The sequence below is a fragment of the Lissotriton helveticus genome, chromosome 4_1 (assembly GCF_964261635.1).
Source record: "Lissotriton helveticus chromosome 4_1, aLisHel1.1, whole genome shotgun sequence".
Classification (NCBI taxonomy): Eukaryota; Metazoa; Chordata; class Amphibia; order Caudata; family Salamandridae; genus Lissotriton; species Lissotriton helveticus.
The window spans coordinates 1,446,336,854-1,446,359,861 of NC_136063.1; the positions used below are offsets into that span (position 1 = coordinate 1,446,336,854).

General features: G+C 41.8%; 1 protein-coding gene across 1 annotated transcript in view; it reads left to right on the top strand.

Moving 5' to 3' along the window:
- Positions 1 to 23,008, top strand: part of GMDS (GDP-mannose 4,6-dehydratase) — a 1,865,819-nt gene that overhangs the window by 1,630,436 nt on the left and 212,375 nt on the right. The window lies entirely within an intron of this gene.

The following is a 23,008-nucleotide window of genomic DNA, read 5'->3' on the forward strand; positions in this document are numbered from 1 at the left end:
AATTGCTCTTCTCTCCTCAACCATATTCAAAAATGTCTTTCCTTCAGCACTTAATTTGCAAGTTAGATTATTTTTATAAGCATACTCATAAGTAAGTTCGTTAGTAACAAGGAAAAATTCTCTCATTTGCTTTGCTTTCTTGTGCTTATTCAAAGCATTTTCAATCTTAATATTTGCAAAAATTTCATCATAATTTGAATAGTAATATTCTAAACGTCCAGTTTGATAAAATAAGCTAGTTAACACACTACATGTTATAGCATAAGTGAGAGGAAGCATATTATATGTTACTCCCTCAGAAACAGAAGCAGGTAACTTAACGCAGACGTAGCAGTCTTTTGCATCCATTACCTTAACATATTCACTCAATAGCTTTGTGAATGTATTACTTGAAAAATCACTAATTGATTTATCTTGATGAATATTAGGCTGATGATCAATAACTTTTGCGGACGCACTATGTTTAGTTTGGCTAACCAGAGCTTTGCTTGTTTTGTTAACTTTGTGTAATTCTCTATTCATCTCCAAAGGGATAATCACAGCTAAAACCAACCAGAGCAGAATTAGAATGAGCAGACACACCAGAGTCATCTTACAGCATCTCTTAAAAACAGAACACTTTGAAGTGCTCTCTTTAACATAAGGCATTTTTGGTTAGTTTAGCCTCAAAATAAAAAATAAAACAAAATTTTAAAATTCTAAATTTATATTTACACCCCCCTTTTAAAATATTTTTTTTTAATTTTTTTTATTTTTTTTTTTTTAAAACCCTAAACAAGATTTCTTCGACCTTATGTCATACATAAGTTTTTCTTCAACTAAACAGTTTTTCTTCGACCTTGTGTCAACTAACAAATTTTCTTCAGCCTTTTGCTAATTTAATGTTTCTGTACTTCAATCATTGTCACTAATTTCTTGGACTTCGTCTTCTTCTTCACTACTACCATATATGTCAATAACAGGTGGAATTACTAAATAAGTCCACTCAGGAGACTTGTATTTTTGGTTTGGTCTTACTATTCTTTTTCCTTTTCTCGACACTACTTCAATCTTCCTTCCAACTCCAACTTCTTTTCCAGGACTCTTTTGACTACTGATTTCTTCAACTTGTTCTTTTGGTTTCTTGATTAATCTGACTCTCAATCTTCCACCAGGCCAGTAGTCTGCTTTTCTCACGTACTTCTTCTTTGGTTCAGAATTATTTGATTCTGACTTCCAAGTCCTTTTCTTTCTGTTTTCACTTTCACCATCTACGTCACTTTCTTCAGTTTCGTAATCTGAAATTTCAATTGACTCAGGAACTTCTCTATTCGGCAATTTCACTCCTTCAGGAACTTCATTTTGTTTTCCATTACTGGTACTCGGTAATTCTTCTTCCTCCTCTTCTTCAATTACCCTTAACTTCCCAGATTTCGGATTTCTGTTCCTTACTTCAGAGTTTGTTCTCTGCCTTTCGATACTCTCCTGGTCTGAAACCTCTTTTTGTTCTGCTTCTTTGTCTTCGATAGAGACAACCAAATCCTCAGTTATCTTTCCTTTTAATAGATTCTCTTCACCTTCAGAATCTATTTCAATGATTTCCAAGTCTTTTCTTGTCAAATTTCCATTCACTGGCACAGTTTCCAGATGTCGACTTTCTTGTCGATCTTCAGAATCTGGATTTATTTCAGAATCAGAATCATCTGTGGTATCACTTTCAACATCAGAACTCTCAGGAGTTGGTACTGGAATAGTATGACTAGGATGAATCCAGCGTTTCAATCCTCTGCACTTTACAGCATTAGTAGTGATCAAAATTATCTGCCTAGGCTTCTGCCATCTAGGAGCTAGACAATTCCTTCTCCGATGTACTTTCGTTCTGACCCAATCGCCAGGTCTCAGATCATGTGTCAAAACCTTTTCATTTGATTGTGCTTCAGTTCCCACCTGATTAGACACAGAAGTTACCATATCAGATAACCTTTTACAGTAATCCAAAATAGCACTGTCATTTATGCTCAACAGTTTACCTACAGGTACAAAAGCTTGCCTCATAACTCTTCCCATTAAAATTTCATGAGGACTCAAACCTGTCTTTTTATCTGGTGTACTTCTTAATGACATCAAAACAAGTGAAAGAGCATCAGTCCACTTTACACCTGTTTCAAGACACATTTTTCCAATTCTGTTTTTAATTGTTCCATTAATTTGTTCAACCACCCCTGATGCCTCTGGTCTGTATGCACAGTGTATTTTCTGCTCAATGCTCAAAGCTTCGCAAATTAACTTCATCAGTTTGTTATCAAAATGGCTTCCTCCATCACTCTCAATAGTGACTGGAAAACCGTACCTTGGGATGATTTCTCTGAGCATTAGTTTTGCTACTGTAATTGAATCACAATGTCGTGTAGGGAAAGCCTCTACCCATCTTGAAAACAAGCAAACAATTACAAGCACATATTTCAAACAATTGTGTAAGGGCATTTCAATGAAATCCATTTGTAATCTGGTAAAGGGACCACCCTCTCGACCAATTATTCCTGTCCCCACCACTGATTTTCTGTTTGGATTCATTTGTTGGCATGACAAACACCTTTGACAAAAAGATTCTGCAATAGTTCTAAACTTAGTATTGAACCATGTTTCTCTGAAAAGTCTAACCATAGAATCTCTTCCTAGATGTGCTGGACCATGATATAATCTGGCCATGTCAGCAATCAAGCAATTTGGTAAGACTACTCTGCCATCTTTGTAAACCCACACTCCATCTTCTTCACGTGGTCTACAATCTGATCTTAACCACAAGTCCTTTTCTTCATCTTCAGCTTCATTTTGTAAATCTCTAATCTCATGCCATGTTTCTACAACTGTTGTTAGCATTAATGAATTTGAATCAGTTTCTTTACTTCTCTCCCGATTGTATGCATAATTTTTCCTTGCGCAGTATTTAGCTGTTTCATCTGCGAAGGCATTTCCCTTGGAAATATAATCAATTCCTCTAGTGTGCGCTGCACACTTAACAATGGCGATTTCTTTTGGCAATTGTATTGCTTCAATTAATCTCCTAATGAAAACTGCATTTTTAATTGGTGATCCTGCTGATGTCATGTATCCTCTCTGTGACCAGAGTTGTCCATAATCATGCACAACTCCATACCCATACTGACTATCAGTAATGATGGTAACTCTTATATCTTTTGATATTTCACATGCACGAATCAAAGCAATTAATTCAGCCACTTGTGCTGAACGAACTCCTTCAAGACATGATGCTTCTTCGACATCTTTGACTGTACAAACTGAATATGAAGCTTTTAAGACACCTCCTTCGGATCTTAAGCATGACCCATCTACAAAGTAGACAAAATCCGATTCTGACAAAGGTCTGTCTTTGATGTCTTTTCTTGGTTTAGTGCAGAATTCCATGACATCTAAACATTCATGTTCTGTTTCAATGTCATCAACAATTTCAGAATCAGGCAGTAATGTAGAAGGATTCAGATTTAAACATCTTGAAATTGAAACATTATCTGCTCCTAGTATGATTTTCTCATACTTTGTCAATCTGCTACTTGTTAAATGCTGAGTCTTACCTCTTGTCAATAATATTTCTACTGAATGAGGTACAAAAACTTTCACAGGAAATCCCATAATGATCCCCTCACTTTGTTCGAGACTAATACTTGTAGCTGCAACTGCTTTTAAGCAACCTGGTAATGCTTTTGCAATTGGATCAAGAACTGCAGAGAAGTATGCAATAGGTTTCTTTAGATTTCCATGTCTCTGAATCAACACAGATAATGCACATCCTTCTCTCTCACTGCAATACAGTTCAAAATCTTTCTCATAATTTGGCATACCTAAAGCAGGAGCTTGACATAAGCTCTTTTTCAGGTTTTCAAAAGAATCCATCTCAGCATCATTGAGAATAATTGGATCTTTTACATCTGACTTTGTCAGTCTTTGTAGTGGTTTTGCAATTACTGAAAATCCACTTATCCATTGACGACAGTAACCAACCATTCCCAAGAACATTCTGACCTGTCTCTGTGTTCTTGGTGGTAACATTGCTTGAATCGTTTTTATTCTCTCTATTGTTACTTGTCTTTTTCCCTTTGCAATTCTGTGACCAAGATATTTTACTTCTTGTTTGCAAAACTGTAGTTTTGCTGGGGACACTTTATGTCCTTCTACTGCAAGGCGATTTAACAGAATTATTGTGTCTGTCACACAATTTTCTCTTGTCTTTGCAGCTATCAACAGATCATCAATATACTGCACTAACGTTGACCTACCAGGCAAATCTAGGTCTTCTAATGATCTTTTTAACAATTCATTAAAGATTGAAGGACTTTCTGTATAGCCCTGAGGGATTCTTGACCATCCGAGGGTCTTACCTTGGAATCTGAAAGCAAAGATTTCGTAACTGTCTGGATGTAAGGGGACAGTAAAGAATGCATTGCAAAGGTCAATGACTGTATACCATTCAGCATCATGTGGAATCTGGAATAGAATTACTGCTGGATTTGGAACTACAGGACAACATGGAACAACAATTTGATTAACCTTTCTCAAATCTTGTACGATTCTAAATGTTCCGTTAGACTTTTTAACTCCCATAATTGGTGAATTACAAGGACTACTCTCCATTTCTTTTAATACGCCTTGTTTGATTAATTTTTCAATTATAGGTGTAATACCTTCTATTGTTTCTGTTTTCATTTTATACTGTGGAATGTTAGGAAATTCTATTCCCTGTTTCAATGTAATTTTTACTGGATCTACATTTTTCATTAGACCCATCTCGTTCCCAGTAAAATCCCATATTTCAGATTTCACTGTTTCCTTGAGTTCTTCAGGTAAATCCTTTTCTTCAAATGCAGGAAACAATTTTGTTTCTTCTGCTTCCATCATCATCATTGTCATTCTGTATAAACCATCTTCCTCCATTGTTTGTAACTCAACTCCATCAGGAGAACAATATATTCTGCAATTCATTTTACATAGGATGTCTCTGCCCAATAGATTCACTGGACTACTATTACAAACCACAACTCTGTGTTTGTCTCTGTAATTTCCAATTTCAACTGGAACTGGATCAGTTAAGTCCGTTTTAATTTGCTGATTACTTACTCCGACAACTTGGATGGTATCCCCAGAGAGAGGTAGGTTTTCAATTTCCACTGATCTAACAGTAGAACGGGTAGCACCAGTGTCCACTAGAAAAGTGATGTCTACATCATTAACTTTCCCGTTTACAAAAGGACCAGACTGGTCAACCTCAAGAGTGGCTCCAACAACACACTCTTCCTCCTCTCTCGGGCACCGTCAGCAATAATCATCTGAATCGCTGTCTTGACTTTCTGCTAATAAAAATTGTTGTGAAGCATTTTGCATTTGGACTCTTTGTTGCTTTTGCTGTTTTTGTGGTTTTATTACCTGTTCACTTCCCTGAAATCCCACGTTTGGATTATATTTTTGGACTCCCCCACAATTCGGAAAAGGTGGTTGTGGCAATTGGTCTTGACGATTATTCACCTGTTGCTGCAACTGTCGCTGAATATTTAATTCGTTTAACCCCTGTTGCATCTGTAGCTGTCGCTGCAGGTTAACACCATTCTGCATCTGTGGATTCAATAAGGGATTCTTTAAGTTTTTAGGAGGATGAGGACACTCGTCTCTCCAATGTCCAATTTCGCCACAATTAAAACAAGGTAATCTTTGTTTCAACTCCTCAATCTTTGGGCTAAATTTCTTTGGGAAATTATTACTTTTAAACTTTCCTTGTATCTGGTTTGTATTTCCAGTTTGAACAAAATTAGTGTTCTTATTACCCATGCTGGCAATCTGTTGCTCAGCCACTTTTACCTGAGCCCACATGGCTTTCTCCTTGAGCTTTTTCTGTTTTACTTCTATTTCATCACTGCAATACTTAGCCTTTCTTAGAATATCATCTACAGATAGTGATTGCCATCCGACAATGCTATTTCTGATCATTTCTCCAATTTCAGGTTTTAGTCCATAAACGAATCTATAGACAAAATGGCTCATATCCTTTTCGTCTAGTTTTTCATAACCACTATATTGTTTAAAGATTAACAGTAGTCTTTCATAAAAAGAATGAACTGATTCTTTTGTTTCCTGTTCTGTCCTTTCTATTTTAACCCAATCGACCTCTTTGGGTGGAATTTTGTTTTTCATCCAAACAATCACTTTTTCATAAAAATCCATTACAAGTGGATTTGGAGCACCTGTTTCTTTGATTCGCTCTGGTTCTGTTTTTGGCCAACTAATTGATATTTTACATTCTGTCCAAAGATCTGATGGAACGACAATGTCAAAAAATCCATCTAAATCAATCCACAGAACTTTTGACACTTTGATAAATCTATCGACTTGCCTGTACCACTCAACTGGTTTTTCCCTCAATTTCGGAAAGTCATTTGTAAATAACAGAATGTCCTGTCTCGACCAAGGGACATGAACATATCCTCCACCTGCAATTTCTCTCATTGGAAATTGTTTTGACAATTTTTCCAATCTTTCATCTTCCTTCTTTTTCGTCCATTTTACTCTCCACTTATTCAGTTCTCCTAGCTTTTTGATATAAACAATCAAATCTTTTATATGTACTATTCTTCCCATTGAGTTCAAACTCTCAATGTCACTTTCTGAAAAGTCTAATCTGTAATGTTTCGCAAAATTCTTTTGTTTACTCACATCGATTTCAAGTTCTGCTGCTAGATCCTCTAGTTGATCATATTTATTTTTTGTTTTCCACTGAATGCTTTTACAAATGAACAGTAGTTCATCATCTCGATAGTAATTTAAACTATCTGGACCGATTGTTCCGATTATTAATTCTTCGATATTCGCTTTTAATTTGGCCACATCAAGTTTTGGTGTGGTTACCCTGGCTTCAGGACTCCCTATATCTGATATAGCACCCATTGGTGTTTTTGGAGATAAATCCTCATTAAAGGTTAAATCAGGCATTCTCGATTTAGAAGAGTTTATTTCAGATAAGTCTGAATAAAATTTTTCAGCAACCTTTTGAATTTCTGCATTCAAAGGAATAGTTAATCCTGTCTTGTTTGTTTCTTTTTGGTCAAATACAGGCTGAACAGGACCAATCGTTACTGGAACTGTCACAGCTTCCATGCTTTTTGTCATTCTTTTTATTAATTCTTCTTTAGATCTTAAATATTCATTATAATCGACATCTTCAACATTTCTTGCCTCTCTTATATAATCTTTTGGAGCTTCTCTTGCCCTTGGAGCCATTGTAAAATGTCTACCTTCATTTCGAGCATTATCAAATTCTGGTCTTCTAGGTGTTTCAATGATTTCACAATTATTTGGATAAAGTTTAGGAGCTTCATTAATTGGAGGTGCACTCTGTGAAGTTTCAGTAGAAACCACCGGAGTAGACCATGATCTAGGAGGTCTCAAAGGTTGATTCTTTCTAGCTGTAGTATATATTTCTTCCATAACTGCATCCTCAGATTCACTTTCCATAGATTTCCCTGTAGGAGTACCCATTACCATTTCTTGTATTAAATACAATCCTTCACTCATGTTTCCCTGTCTCCACATTCGCAATCTATCTTCATGAGTTTCTCTTCTCCAAGGTGGATTTTTAGAAGGTCTTTTAATTCCACTAGCTTCTCTTTGTAACTGATACATCTCATCTTCCCACTCAACTAAAGCTTCAAATTGAGTTGGTCTCGGTTTTGGAACAAGAGCATTCATTTTCTCTCGTAAATTTCTCAAGACTTTTACATTAAATGAACCATCATCAGGCCAAGTTAAAACACCGTCGTTCTTAGTATAGCGTTTCCAACTATCGAACCATAAGACAGTATGATATCCATATTCACTTTCCATATACGCTGCAGGTGTTTTATATTTATGAAGTAGTTTACCACCTCGCGTTTCAATTTTCTTATCAGGTGAAAATAAATTCTTAAACTTCTGAAATAATGTTGGCTTTTTCTCAACATGTTTAAAATGATAACTCATTTTTAAGAGTTAAATCTAATTCACAAAATCGTTCGTAAAATATTTCCGGGATGTTCCGCAAAACAACCAATCCGTGCGCGAAACACACCAACAAGCCAATGACAGTTGAGTTACGTCACTTTTCTGCTCAACCAATAAAAATGGAGTTTTCCTAAAGAACCAATTAGCTTACAGATCGTCAGAGACTCAAGAGCCAATCAGAGTATAGTTTGTGACGTAGGTCACCCAATCCCAGCGCGGCTCTGTGACGTACACAGCAGCTGCGGTTTCTCGTTTCTCACTCCTGGCGCTTACCCCTCCTTCGCAAAATCTTTTCACAGCGCCATTTTAAGAACACTTTTCAGTGTAAATTAATTCTTAACAATGACGATAAGGACATCATCTGTTCGTTTCACTATTTAGGATAGTTTACATACATTCAAGTATCCACACTTCGGAATAGACGGCGCTATTCACACTAAGGATAATATTCAATTGTCAGTAGAGTAACCCTTACCCCACCCTTCTAACACGTATAATTATGTACTCGCTTTCCTCTGAACGCACCGCGAAGTGACAGTTCTAAGAGTTCTACTTGAACATAAAATACAAATCAAATTCGCACTTTCACACGGAAAATTCCCTAATTTCAAACACACATGAAATCCGTACAGGACTCTCACCTGTTTATAGAAATCATGCACCGTTAGAAAAATAACGACGTTATCCGTACAGGGCTCTCACCTGTTTATAGATATGAAACATGTACCCGTACAGGACTCTAACCTGTTTATAGATAATCATGCACCGACGCTATTTTACCCTTCACTCAAGCTCGGATATAACTAATACTCTTATCACAGTGAGTTTTATGGAAGGCGCTTTGTCCCTTTTCTCATGCTGCTTTAATTTCTTAGAAAACCCTCACTATACAAGATTCACACCTAGCCCTAAAACTGTGCTGCTCGGCGACAACACTATGGTACACGGCGATACCTCTTGTGATACTCGGCGATATCACTACAAACAGAACAGATGGCTTGCGTGACTAATTTCTCGCCACACAATCTATACCGGTATAGCTTACAGATAGCACGAAAAACGAACTCAACATGTGTTAAAACGTCGATCCTATTTCCATACCATAACACTTTAGTAACCCTTAGCAACCAACATATTACCTTGGTTACCCTTAGCAACCATCAATTTCTGCTACCAGAGAATTGATCCAGCGGGCTATAGAAAATATATCATAAACAACGCTACTCAACTTCATAACCTATAAACAAAATTCTATACTAAATTATGGACCCATTTATAAACCTGACATATTTTGGGCCTACTGAATCAGGTGGTCAGATTAAATCTATATACACATTATCTACAAACTATATACAATTTTATACATCTGCGGAAAGAATATTGTCATTAGAATAAATCCTAATTATTTAAACGACCACCATAGGCGACGTGATCTAGCTAATAGTAACCTGCACTTCTGAATAACCAAGACCAGCTTGTTTGTCAAAAGTAAGATTTTATTTACTAAATTATGGTATTTTAATTGATAGTTTTATAAAAGTAATTTATTAGCATTGAAGCAAGCATGATTGTAAAGAAACATGAGAAAAATACAATTTAAGCAAGTGAATCAAAGTTAAAGTGAGTGTTTAAAGTTTAGCATTTCTAAAACCTAAGTCCCTAACTGAGCTAAATAGATAGAAATTAAAGTAAAGTTCTTTGAGGATTCTTACGTGCTCCACGCAATGTCCGACAGCACTTCACCCTCATCGGAAAGTCAGAAAGCAGCAGCCAGCCCATCCCTAGGGGCATGACTTTTTATACCTTTCTACACTAACTAAACTACGCAAAGGAAAGTTTTCAGAAATCTTCGACGTCCCATTGGCTGAGAGTGACAAGTGACATGTCACCCATATTTCAAAAGTTCCATTAGGTCACTTTTCTTAAGGACCATTGTCTTTTCTGAATGCAACCAGGAGCTTCCTAGGTTTGCAACAAATGTACATTAATGTTCTCACTGCTTCCAATTGACTTCCGCGGATGCCAAGTTAAGGGCTGACAAAATGTTCTTTTTCGACCTTGGCCATGTCCGACAGAAAGATGATAGCACGTCAGTTTTTGCTTTGTGAATGCAGCTTTTGACGAACACTTTATTTCAGAATGGGCGTCTCGTGACTTTTGCAGAAGTAAAATTCAGCCTTTTTGTAACTCGAGCAAACTAGGCCCAAAAGCAGGCAACTTATGCTTTCTAGTATAAAACAAACACAAGAAAAGTATTAATGTAAGAAATAATGTAGATTCTGTATCCACCCCAGGATTTATTAATTAATTAACCCACCCGATTAATCTAATGTTACCTAGCAAATGCAAACAAATAAAGCAGCGTTTATATCTACCAGTCTTCATTAATCCATGAGACTTATATGCACCTAGAATAGTAGAAATGACATCACACAGACAAGGAAAAGCAAAACAAGCACATGCTTCTTTTAAGTTTGCAGCAGTTAGTAATGACAAAAACGAAAACAATAAATTATTTTATTATTTTGCACGAACAAAAAGATGCAACAATTATGCACGTTTATGAGCACACATGTTAGTCCCCCCATGTGTAAAGTTTAATCTAAGTTGTATTAGCACGACATATCACAAATCATTAATATTATTATTCATGTTATGGAAATGTGACTTCACGAGTTTAAACAAAATTTTGTTTTCTATCTCGCTCCATCAAGGCCATCCAATACCACCTTCTTCCTTTTAGCTCGATAATAGTCTCTCGGTGAAGAACCAAGCCCATTGACAAAGCCTTTAGTTATCGGCTACCTTTAATACACTCTCTTCCTTTAAAGCTGTGCGGTGAACCCTTGATCTTGGATTCAGTTTCTGTGTGTCGAGGCGAGATGGGATTAGAAAGCTGGTAGCAGTCACGGGAACTGTAAACAGAGATGTCTGGTATTAGTTACTGCTCAGGTGAGTGATCAGGCCAGGTTTGCGATGTGCTGGTAGCTACGCAAACAAGCCTGCCAAGTCCTCTTTATCCGATCATGTCACCACCACTCAGTGTGTTTTGTGGCATTTCCTATTCATGCACAACGGGTCTTCTGTAGTATTAATCCCGGGAGGCTTGCACAGCTCCTTTGTTTCTCACCTTTGTTGAATGTACAAGTGCAGCAGCTTTTCACGGGTTACGGATAAGACGCATTAAAATGCACTGTGAGAGGAAACTACTATTGTAGTGTCCATAGGTGACCTCCCTGACTGCCCGTGACGGTGGTGTTATTCATGGGAGGTAGAGGTTAGTTACAAAGGAGGGCAATACAAGTTCCAAATAGGAGATCACACGGTTTATTCTAAAAGATAGAAATAAACTATTATTTAAAAAGGTATGTGAACAACATTTTTTATGGTTAATTAAAGTGACTATTTGGGAGTGTAAAGTGCCACGGTGAATTAAATAGCAAGTGTTTAAAAGTGGATGTTGCCAAATAGAAGGGGATAACAACCACTAGTATTGCTTTTTTAAGGTTTGTGTTATAGTTCACCTGCAAATTACGTTACAATAGAGCAATAGTATGCAGCGATTGTACTATCGCAGCAGTTTGTCCATCCATTGACACTACTATTAAGGCCTCCTTGGTAGCTTAGAACACACCAATGTGGGGAGCGTTATACATAGATGTATGAATTTTGATTCCAGGATATATACAACGTGTGGTGTGCGAGAAGCCAATTTGGTATGAATTGTGAATAAGTTACTATAAACTGATTTTAACTTTCCTAAACAGTGTTAGGTATACATTTGATAAAGTGATTTGACATTGAGGATTGGTTTGATATGTGGTAAAGTCTGTACTTTGTACGTCTAAACTTCTAAAACAAAATGCCTTTGCATGTTGCAAGCTCAGCTGATTCTTCAACAATGCAGATATTTTTACCCAAACGCCGAAAAAAACCTTTTTTTCTTCATATCTTGCTTCTTCGGTCCAAGGCTCCTTGTACTGCTATCAAGCTGAGATCTCCTGTATGTTTATTCCTTAAACTTTTCCTTGAAGTGCAGGTGATTGGGAAATTACTCCAGCTTCAAAGCTGCTTTGTTGGGTTGCCAATACCATGGTTTTCTGTATTTATGTGAAACATTTTCTGCAGACTCTTCTCGTTTGTTAAGACTTGATTGTGGTTTGCATTTCGTATATGCAGATGTTCTTTCTTCAATGGTTACCAAAAGTTGCTGTGTTTACTGCATCTTCTTAGGATTAAACTGGAAGGAGTTGTGGTGTTCAAGTCTTCTGTGAAAAGCAGGTGGAAAATGAAACCGGGTCTTCCTACATCGACTTCACTGTTAGCAGATTTTTCCCAATAACGCATTGTCCAGTATTGACAGTAATTAGTTTTGGAATTTCGTCATTACCACACTGTTGGTTTTTGGAGATGCCATGGTTTCATGATTTTCAAGAGGATATACTTCTGTGAAAGTCTACGATTTTTCCCGTACAAGAATTGCATCATTTTAATTTTAGGGAAAAATCATAAAATGTTATAGTGGGGAACATTAACATGGCTGACACAATTTATGTTTTTGTTTTTCACAAGGCCTATCCAGCCATGACCATCTTTTTCGGTAGTTGTTTATTATTTTGTAAGTGGGGCTTCTCATGCTAGTGTTTCACATATGAACATTTCTCCAAATGCATTATTGGTGGCAAAAAACTTTGAGATTCAAAATATCACTCCACTCACTATTCATCTGGATGTTTAAAAAAGGAATGGTGCTGCTAATGCATAATAAGGGCAAGTTTTTTCTGTCCAAACTCCACCGAACATTAATGAAGTTTTGGTCTCCTCTCCCATAACCTCAGTGACCCTACTGATATGAGGGACCATTTATATCAACTAAGTGCAGGTTCATGGGCTGCTATAAAGCTTATTAGCAGGAAATGTGCATTTATGCTACCTTCAGATGTAACTCAAAGGAAAAACAGCATGCTATAACTTGTAAGGCTCTAACGATAGGGAACATTTCCTGGATCAATTTCAAGTCTCCGATCCCCGAATTCCCTAGAAGATCTGCATTTCAGAAACTTATTATAGTAGTAGCGGTTTCTTCAATGCAAGTCTTTTCTGGGAGACTTGTAGACTTTCAAAACAGGCTTCCTACATTGGAAGCTGCATGGAAATGGGCTGGTGGGCAGCACCAAGGAAAGGTGGTCATCTAATGTGCTTCTGGGTAAAGGGTCATGGCACCATGAGATGCTTGGAGAGTCCCCCTGGAAGTCAGTCTGTGACACAGATTGCAACAAGAAGGTGGGGGGCTGCATTGTCGCCTTTGGCTTTGAAAGTCTTAGGTGTGAGGAGAGCATCCTCCTTGCATGCAGTGGACCGACTCCTGGAGCACCATCAGCCAGCCCGAAGCCAGAACTGTATGCAGTGGGACTACTTCTTGTTTCCCTTCACCACAGTGTCAGTTTATTTTGGGGACCTCTTCATCCTCGTTCCCATGTTGCTGTGATCTGGAGCAGGAAACCCAGCGACCTTTCGAGGATGCTGTCGCACCTCTCTGTTTTTTCCAAAGCACATTGTGTCCTCCAGACACTGGTCGCCAAACCCTAGAGCTTTTTCATTTCTGTATTGCATTGCGGGTGAAAGGTGAAGGTGAGGTACAGGAGTCCAGGACAGAAACCTGTTACTCTGCATTTTTCGTTGTGAGGCTGTTTAGGTCTCGCCTACAGACATTTTGTAGCTGTCTCTTTACAGAAGTCCTCTTGTTGACCATACGAAAAGTTTTGTGGGGTTAGAACCCACAAATTGCTTTCCATTAGTTGGCTTTGTCACTCATTTGCTTGCTTCTTAGTCAATGACTTGCCTTGCTCTTCTTGTGATTGTCGCTTGCCTAGAGTATAACTTCCTTACCATCCTTGTATTGGCTAACTTGTATCCTTCCACTGCTTACATTTATGGAACTACTATTTTCTTTTTCTTCAAGCACTCCATGAGTACATGTGTTTATTTGCTCTCTCTCACTCTTTCTCTCTCTCTTGTACAGTTCTCCCTGCAAACACCAACCCATGTGCTTTGTATTTGCCCATCACTCATTTGCTCTCTCCTTTGGATGGTGCTTTTTGTTTCATACCTCACCCTCCCCCAAAGTTTCTCCCTCCTCCCTCTACTTTATCTCTCCGCCCTCTTTGGATTTTTAGTTATATTTTTTAAGTTTTCTATACCTCACCCCCAGCCTCAATGTCATCCGTCGCCCACCCTCTGTTGCCCCCAAACTACCACTGTTCTATTGCTCCCCAGCCATCGCCGTTCTTAAAAAAAAATATTTCCTTGTTTTGAAAGGCGTAGCGTCTGCCGTTTTCCGCAGAGCCATTCTGATTCTGAAAAAGCACTTTCACACAGATGAAAATTCCTTTTTTTTATTTACCAATCCAAGTGGTGTTTGCCATCTTGAAATGATAAATAAAAATAAAATGAATAATCCATTTATACAGCTCCAGCTGCCTCCGAATATGCGTCTTGGCACTAAGAGGAATGACTAACACAGAGAAGGCACCAAGAGAAGAATGCAGCGTGAAAATTGTTGAAACAGAAAGGTCTTTAATTTCTTTTTAAGGATGGATTCTGATGGAACTTTCCTAGGAGCAAGGGGAGGGGATTCCATAATTTGGATGCTTGGTAAGGGAAAGACCTGCCTCCCCTTCTAGCGCTGCGCACTTTGGGGACTTGCAGCAGAAGATGACCGTTAGAACAAAGAGATCTAGTTTGACTGTAAGACCAAAGCCTTTAACTTAACTAAAGTGGTTTTTGCTGAGAAAAAGCTCTTTTAAGATGAGACCAAAGCTTCATATTAATCCGCTTATCAACTGGTAGCCAATTCAGTTGTTTTAAATAGGGGCTAATTGATGAAAGAGGATTTTTAAAATCAGTCTGGTCTCGGCATTATGGCTGATATACTGAGAGTGTCAAGGATTGAAGTACAGGCATTTGCCTGGATTAAAGCATTCTTTGAGGAAAGGTCTCAGGCAGTCTACCCCTCTACACCTCACCCTCTAAATAATTAGGATATCGGGTCCCGCAAGGATCAGAATTGAGCCCCCATATTGTTCAATGTTTACCTGGAGCCGTTGACGCATCTGGTTGAATCGGGGGGATTTCAGGCGGTATCAAATGCAGATGATGATCAACTTTTTTTGTCTTGCCATAAGACTAGCAATGATACCCTGACCACCTTGAAAATTGTCCTAGAGGAGTAACTGAATGGATGAACAATTATCTTCTCAAATGAAACTGACATAAATCTGATTTTTTTTGTAGCCAAACATAGTCCTAAGAAAGGCCCTGGACAATTTAGGCTGATCCATAACTTAACTGCACTAAAAGGGCGTGGGGAAGTCAGTGAACAAAGCTTTTGACCCCAGTTGCTGAATGGCCTATTTTGCATCTTTAACCCATCCCATAGGAAAGCTCAGGGAGATGAGGGGTAATCCACTTTACTGGGCAAGTCTGATTTTGAATCTGCTTTCAGGCTGCTCCTGGTACTCCGGCTTACTCAGTTTACTGTGTTTCCATTTTGAAGGCCTCCTCTACATACATAAATGTGTGCTTGTGGTATTTACAACAACATTGGGTTGCTTTGAGCTTTGTAGTATGTTACTAATATTGGTATTCTCTCAGGTAGTGGGCACTGCCTTGGTGATACTTTACTTGGATGAACCCTCCTAGGGGCGGAATGCACTAACCAGTATCGGAAACCCCTAAAATTATATACCAGAGGCATGGGGGTGATGGGTGTGCCACAGGCTGAGGGAAAACATTTGGGTCACACACTATCATGGCTTTTCTAAGTATAGACATCGGCACAGTCAGGTGCATTTATTGACTCCTATCTAATAAAGTTGAACAGTTTTGGGCATCTGATCTGTCCTGCATGAAAAAAGTAATTGTTGCTCCTACTACCAGTGCTAGTTCAATTTCGGTCTGTGATTAATCCCAATAGGGTATCCATTGTCAAGGTTATAGCTCAGCCCCTGCATGTCTCAAAAAGAAACACCAAAGAACTAGACTTCATTGGTGTTCATGGAGGACCTCTTCGTATCAGATTCTTTACTTTCGTGCATTTATTGTATGATCTATACTGCAGACATTTAGCGAGAGGATGGGGTTGATTTCTGATGCGACAGGAAGTGTTGTTTTTGAAGCCACAATTGATGAAAAAGGGTTCAGGCAGATCAGGTCGTTTTACCCCTTTTCTAGGTTTGCCCGGGCGTTAGCCGCTTCTCACCCAACTCATGATTACCAAATAAAGAGGCAGGCGCTGGAGACTGGAAGGCAGGAAACAGGAGTTTATTTCCGACGGAACAGAACACGTCAAATCAGACAACAGGGTATCTTCTCGAGGTGCTCTAACAAGTTTCTCTACGGCTCTGTCTTTTATACACAGGTTTATGATGTACAAACATTCCTTACTTTGAAGTACAAAAAGGCATGTTTGGAATCCCAGCTTCAGGCCTATTCCCATACCGGTCGCTCTGATGTTGTTTTCCCCTCCCAAATGTAACATGTGATTGTAATCTGCAGCCGGACGTCCCAACAGGACACGAGGGCAAGAGGGGGTGGTCAGATCTAAGGTTGGGCAGGCGATAAGATCACGTTTCGCTATGCGGGGCCGGAGGGGGTACATCCACGAGACCTAGTTTTATGATATGGGACTGGGTCGAGAGGCCAGGTGTAGCCGGGGGGGGGGGTCATCAGAAGAGAGGAAGGGTGTTCCTGGGAGGAATGCAGGGGTGTCGGTCAGATCTAGGGGTGTGAAGGCCTTGATCAATCACCGCTCCTCTGATGTGAGGCGAGGTCCTACTGTAGGGAGCAATAAACTGCATCTGTTGGACTAGGTGATGGCCTGGGATCAGGCCGGGCAATTGGGCAGGGAGGAAGAGGTTACCAAAAGGGCCTGTTCTATGGGTAGGATGAAAGAGCGCGGGGGCAGGGGTTCAGCACGGAGACAGGGTCGTGTTTAGTGGTGCGTTTATGGCCCGAACAGGAGAGACCGGGGGCTGTCGGGGCGCGGGGGGGATACTTGCGAGGCTGGGGGGGGAGAGAGAGAGAGAGAGAGATATGCAGGCTATTGGCAGTGGGCAGAGAGATCATGACACAAAAAATGGCTACTATCTATGTTCGTGATGGGGCCTAAAAGGGGACAAGATGGCGGGGCCACTGTGCCGTGACTTTCGTTTTACCTTCAACAGTGGCGAGGGTGAACACAAATGAACGCCGCTTATGTACATATACCTTGTCATTTTCCACAGTCGCCGCTTTTTAGGTCTCGCCTTTACCATTCCGAAGGAATGGGAAATGGCGAGAATTCAAGTGCTCGAACTGATTGTGAAACCACTGCTTTTTTCGTGGCGTTTTCTTCGAGTGCACGTGGCCACAGGCACGCGCTTTTGGCCCATACACTTTCATGGCCATCTGTTCCTCAATGTCCCTCCCACCCTTCGTTTGATCTTGCCGCGAGTTCAGGCTAATGGCCCTCCCCCAGCACAGAGCGCGCATCGCGGCCGCACAGCACATCAAAGGGCTTCTCCCAGCGTGTGCTGTGCGGCTTCTCCTCCCCTAATTATGTGGCCGGCCGTACTTGTGTTTCCCGGCCGCTTCCCGGCCACTCTTGTATTTAATTAGCAGCAGCAGCATTTCTCCTGCGCCAGGCCACATCAAAGGCTCTGTGCCACTTTCACCCACACAGCAACACTTACAGACACGCAACGCCACTCACACCCACGCAAGCCCACTATCATCCACGCAACACCACACTCACCCACGCAACGCCACTCACCCAAGCAACACCACTCACACACGCAACGCAACTCATCCACGCAACCCCACTCATCCACGCAACCCCACTCATCCACGCAACGCCACTCATCCACGCAACGCCACTCATCCACGCAACGCCACTCACCCAAGCAACACCACTCACCCAAGCAACACCACTCACCCAAGCAACACCACTCACACACGCAACACAACTCACCTACGCAACGCCACTCACCTACGCAACGCCACTCACCTACGCAACGCCACTCACACACGCAACGCCACTCACACACGCAACACAACTCACCCACGCAACGCCACTCATCCACGCAACGCCACTCACACACGCAACGCCACTCACACACGCAACGCCACTCACACACGCAACGCCACTCACACACGCAACGCCACTCACACACGCAACGCCACTCACACACGCAACGCCACTCACCCACGCAACGCCACTCACCCACGCAGCGCCACTCACCCACGCAGCGCCACTCACCCACGCAGCGCCACTCACCCACGCAGCGCCACTCACCCACGCAGCGCCACTCACCCACGCAGCGCCACTCACCCACGCAGCGCCACTCACCCACGCAGCGCCACTCACCCACGCAACGCCACTCACCCACGCAACGCCACTCACCCACGCAACGCCACTCACCCACGCAACGCCACTCACCCACGCAACGCCACTCACACATTGTGGGTGCAGATTGTGGGTGCAGATTGTGGGTGCAGATTGTGGGTGCAGATTGTGGGTGCAGATTGTGGGTGCAGATTGTGGGTGCAGATTGTGGGTGCAGATTCAGAGTGCAGATTCAGAGTGCAGATTCAGAGTGCAGATTCAGAGTGCAGATTCAGAGTGCAGATTCAGAGTGCAGATTCAGAGTGCAGATTCAGGGTGCAGATTCAGGGTGCAGATTCAGGGTGCAGATTCAGGGTGCAGATTCGGGGTGCAGATTGGGGGTGCAGATTGGGGGTGCAGATTGTGGGTGCAGATTGTGGGTGCAGATTCAGAGAAAACTCAGCAGCACCACCACCATTGCAATGCAATAGGTCTCGTTTTAACGCAAATTTAAGCTATAGGCCTTGTAAATGACAAAGCCTTTTATTTATGTTCCAAAAACCAGAACGCAAAAATAAAGGGCATTATCATTTACAATGCTAATAGTTCAGACTCGCGTTATTGCGAGACCTATTGCATTTCCAATGCTTGTTAACATAAGTTAGGTCATTTGCGTGTTTATCATAGCTGACGGGGTGTACATATAGTCGTGTGTTGTCAATGGAATAGCGTTTGTCAATACTGGTGGATTTGCATATAACCGTGTGCAGTTGATGCGACATACGAGGTGGAATACATATAAATTTACATTTGTCGTATTTAAAAAGTGACCGATGAAACATTTACAGGCAAAAAGTGGTTGAGGGAGGAATTTAGTCCAATACAAGCAATTAGTCACGGGGTGTAGAAAGTTCCGAAACAAAAAAGGGGGGGATACTTAGTTACGGTGTCCTTTTTTTTGTAGCGAGCCATCACTGGTAGGCTCTGGTAGTTCGTTTTCTTCCGTTGGCGCTGTTGAGCACCGGCGGTGGAGCTATAGGTCCAGCTCGGGTCCTTCTTTACACGTCGCAGGGTGTGATCTGTCCTTTGCCGTTAGGCCACAGTCCTGTTTCCTAACTAATCTCTCTTAAGGGTGCTTTATGCTGGGCACCTGCATTTCTTTCTCGGAGTCAAAATCCACGTGAAAAGGATAGAAGGGGGTTTTGTCAGATAATCGAGGGAGGAGAGGGCGGAGTGGGACCGGATCTTTGAGACGGACCAAGGGAGCAAAAGGGTGATGCGCAGGTAGGTCCATCAATCGGGCTCAAAGGGGCGGGGACTTCTGGCACGCGTGGGTCAACAAGTAGAGGGCTTCAAGGCAGCCCTCTATTCCTTCGTTTTCTGCGTTTGAGAGTGGTGCATCGTCCCGCGTCCCGTTGCTCTGCGGCTCCATCTTAGGTCGAGGTCACACGCGCCTCATGATCTGTGGCCAGGCTGTGCGTCACGTCCAGCCCCTCTCCTCCGGTGACTGTGTATCCTTGAATGGGTACAAAACAGGTTTTAGCGAACTGGCAAGAGAAGGCATTTATACATTTCAATTCCGTCCCAGATCTAGGTAGTTGGGGGTACGTTTCATCGGTCACGGTCAGGAGTTATCACTGTGGAGCATGTATACAGGCATGTCTACTGAGTTTGTACTAAGTCTATTTGGCGTTCATTCATGACGCATGTGGCTTTCTGACCCTAGCCCTGGCAGTCTTCTATCAACGTGAGAGAGAGAGGGATAGTGGCTAAACATCCTTTTCTCGGGGGGGGGGCAACAGTTAATCGGGGTCATCAGTTATACTTCGTGTTATGGAGCTGGGGCCAATCGGGAGAAAACGGGGACGTTTGGACATCCGTACTTGGGTGCAGAGGGGTGGGGCAGTCTAGGCATTGTTTATAACGAGCTGAGAACAGAAAGCCACTGACATATAGTCCTCCTGTAAGAAGGCCAGATTAGGGGACTTCAGTCGTCTAACCTGTCCTTTCCTTCATAGCCAATTCAAGTTCCATCATTTTACAGAAAGGAGAGGTAGTAATATGGCAAATTACAATTGTTTTAGTTTCTGTCAATTTGCCGAACACCTTTGTGTTCGAAAACCAATTAGGCTCGTGCCGGCGGGGCACATCGTTACCACACAAAGGAAGAGGGAACAGGGGGGGGACCCTCGGAGGGAGAGTCGTCCGCATTTTAAATGAACTATTCGGTACACGTACAACATGAAGAGAGAGAAAAAGAGAGAGAGTGAGAGAGAAACGTGTACAATAATAGGCCATTTAATGCGCACAAAACAGTAGGGGTCATGTTATATAGAAACACAGACTGAGGGACAACGTAAATCCATATACTACGTACACATGAATTCAGGCGGGGGGGGGTACATGCATTATATACAGAACTCAAGACAACACATAGAACAGTACTTGGCCAAAGATATTTCCTCCTGCATGCTGCGCATCCTTAGTATCCTATTTAATTCGCTTGGCTGTCTTTTGCTGTTGGCCTCTGTTGCAAATACTTATACTTTCGTCAATTGTTCGAGAACTAACCTGGTCGGGCTAGTACTTACGGTGGGATCTTTGAATCGTTATTAGCGAATGGGTATCCAGGCTGAGGCAACAGAGGGTGTCAGTCGGGGGAACAATGGGCAGCTTCGAGTTTCATGTCCATGAGGGTGCAAGAAGGAGGTGGTAAATCTTAAACATTGACAATATTCTTAGTCTTCCAGGAGGAGGGTACTTGGGTAAACCTCACCCTGGAATAGCCCTGAACCTTCCCCTATTTAGTTATCGTATGAACCTACTCGTAGGTGCACGTCATTCTTGGTTGCATTATTCGGGGGCCGGTTGGAGTCATATTTTTGTCATACTGCAATAACCAGTCAAGTTTCTGTTTCGGCCCCCCCTTCCAGTCGTTGGGTTCAGAGAGAGAGAGAGAGATGGTCGTTTCTAAGTAATGTGGAAAAGTAAATTTTGCCATGTTCTGTGTCCCTACGTGTCCCCCATCCTATGTTGTATGTGCATGATTAATATGCATATGTATCCCTCATGATCGATTAAAGACGCAATTATAGTTGTGTCCATCTCTAGTATGCCAGTTTCCAGTTCTCGTGAAAGCTACGAGTATTGAGCCTATGTAAAGCTACGTTGCCACGTTTCTCAGTGTGCACGTTATTTCATTGAAAAGTCCCCGTTTCTAGGCCTCAAAAGGGCCCGGACTCAGATTCAGCTCCTGTTTTCTGAACCCTCGCTGAGGAGCGATACAGCCCCCACCTGTATCCCTGACCCTTCACTTACTTCCTGCCTCACAGTGCCCGGCTCGGCCTGGCTCTGCCTGCCAGTCTGCCAAGAGTATGTTATGATTCTAGTTATCAGTCCAGCGATCCTTCCCTACATTCCTAAGCTACTGAATCGCATCAATAGTTTCAGTCATCGTCTAGCCTTTACGTCTCCATGTAAGAGAAATACTGTATTAATGGTCATTTAATATTCCTCAACACACACTACATGTAGAATAATGCATGCACCAGTCTTAGTGTCTGTTAGCCTTTACCCTGATAACTTTTGGATTCTATCAACATGTTCTCTAAACATCAGATACTAGATAGTGTTTAGGTACATGTCGCTCTGACTCTCCAGACTTCAGTCTCTGCTCCTAGCGCAGAAGTCATAGCCCCCAGCTTCTCCCTAGTCACACGTCATTGCCAGTTTGCGCGCACCACTAGGTTAGAGGTCCCGGCTCCTCAGGTAGCCCCCTCCATGTTTCCGCCCCATTTATGACATATTCTGTTACGTTTACATCACATGTCTATGTACACGCCTCCTGTTACACCTACTTTCACCCTTATTTTTCGCGAACTGCTACGAACCCCACCCACTGCTACACCTACTGCATGTACTGTAATGCAATTGTTTTAGTATATATACTTGTGCACTGTTATTAAAAGTTGCTAGCCATCCCAGATCTTGCCCGTGCAGGTTGTCCTGTTCCTGTCCTTTATGCTGTATTAAACCTGCAAACTCCTACTACCTCGAATCTTGACTCTTATTTATTGAGCTATCTGTTATTGTTATATCTAGTCAAAAATAGAGGTATTATTTATTTATTTACCACATAATGGCGCCCGAATAGGGACTTGCCCTTTCCCCACGCGCCGGAGAAGCCACGCAAGCCCCCTGATCCTCTGCAGTCGTGACGGAACCATCCTGCGCAGTGGCAGATATTTCTGCTTCAAGTATCCCTCAGGCCCACGGAGGAGACGGAGGTTGCGGTCCAGCATCCAGACGAGGCGGTGGAGGAACGCGGCGAGTCCCGACCAGAGCCCAAGCCGAGAGTCCAAGGTCCGAGGTATCCGGAGGCCCACCCGTAACAGAAGTCCGAAGTTCGTCCGTCCGGCGTCGTAGCAGTCCAGTCCAGTCCGAGGCCTTCCGTTCTTGCTGCCCGGTGAGTACCGTTGCTGGGGTAGTATCTAGACAGGGTCAATTGCATTGTCTCTGGTCCGTGGGTTTGGGGTACACAGATCCAACACGAAGTGTCCACTTAGGTGGATGCGGGTCCTGACGTGTCTCTTTATGAGACCGGTAAGTTTCGTACTGTTTTAG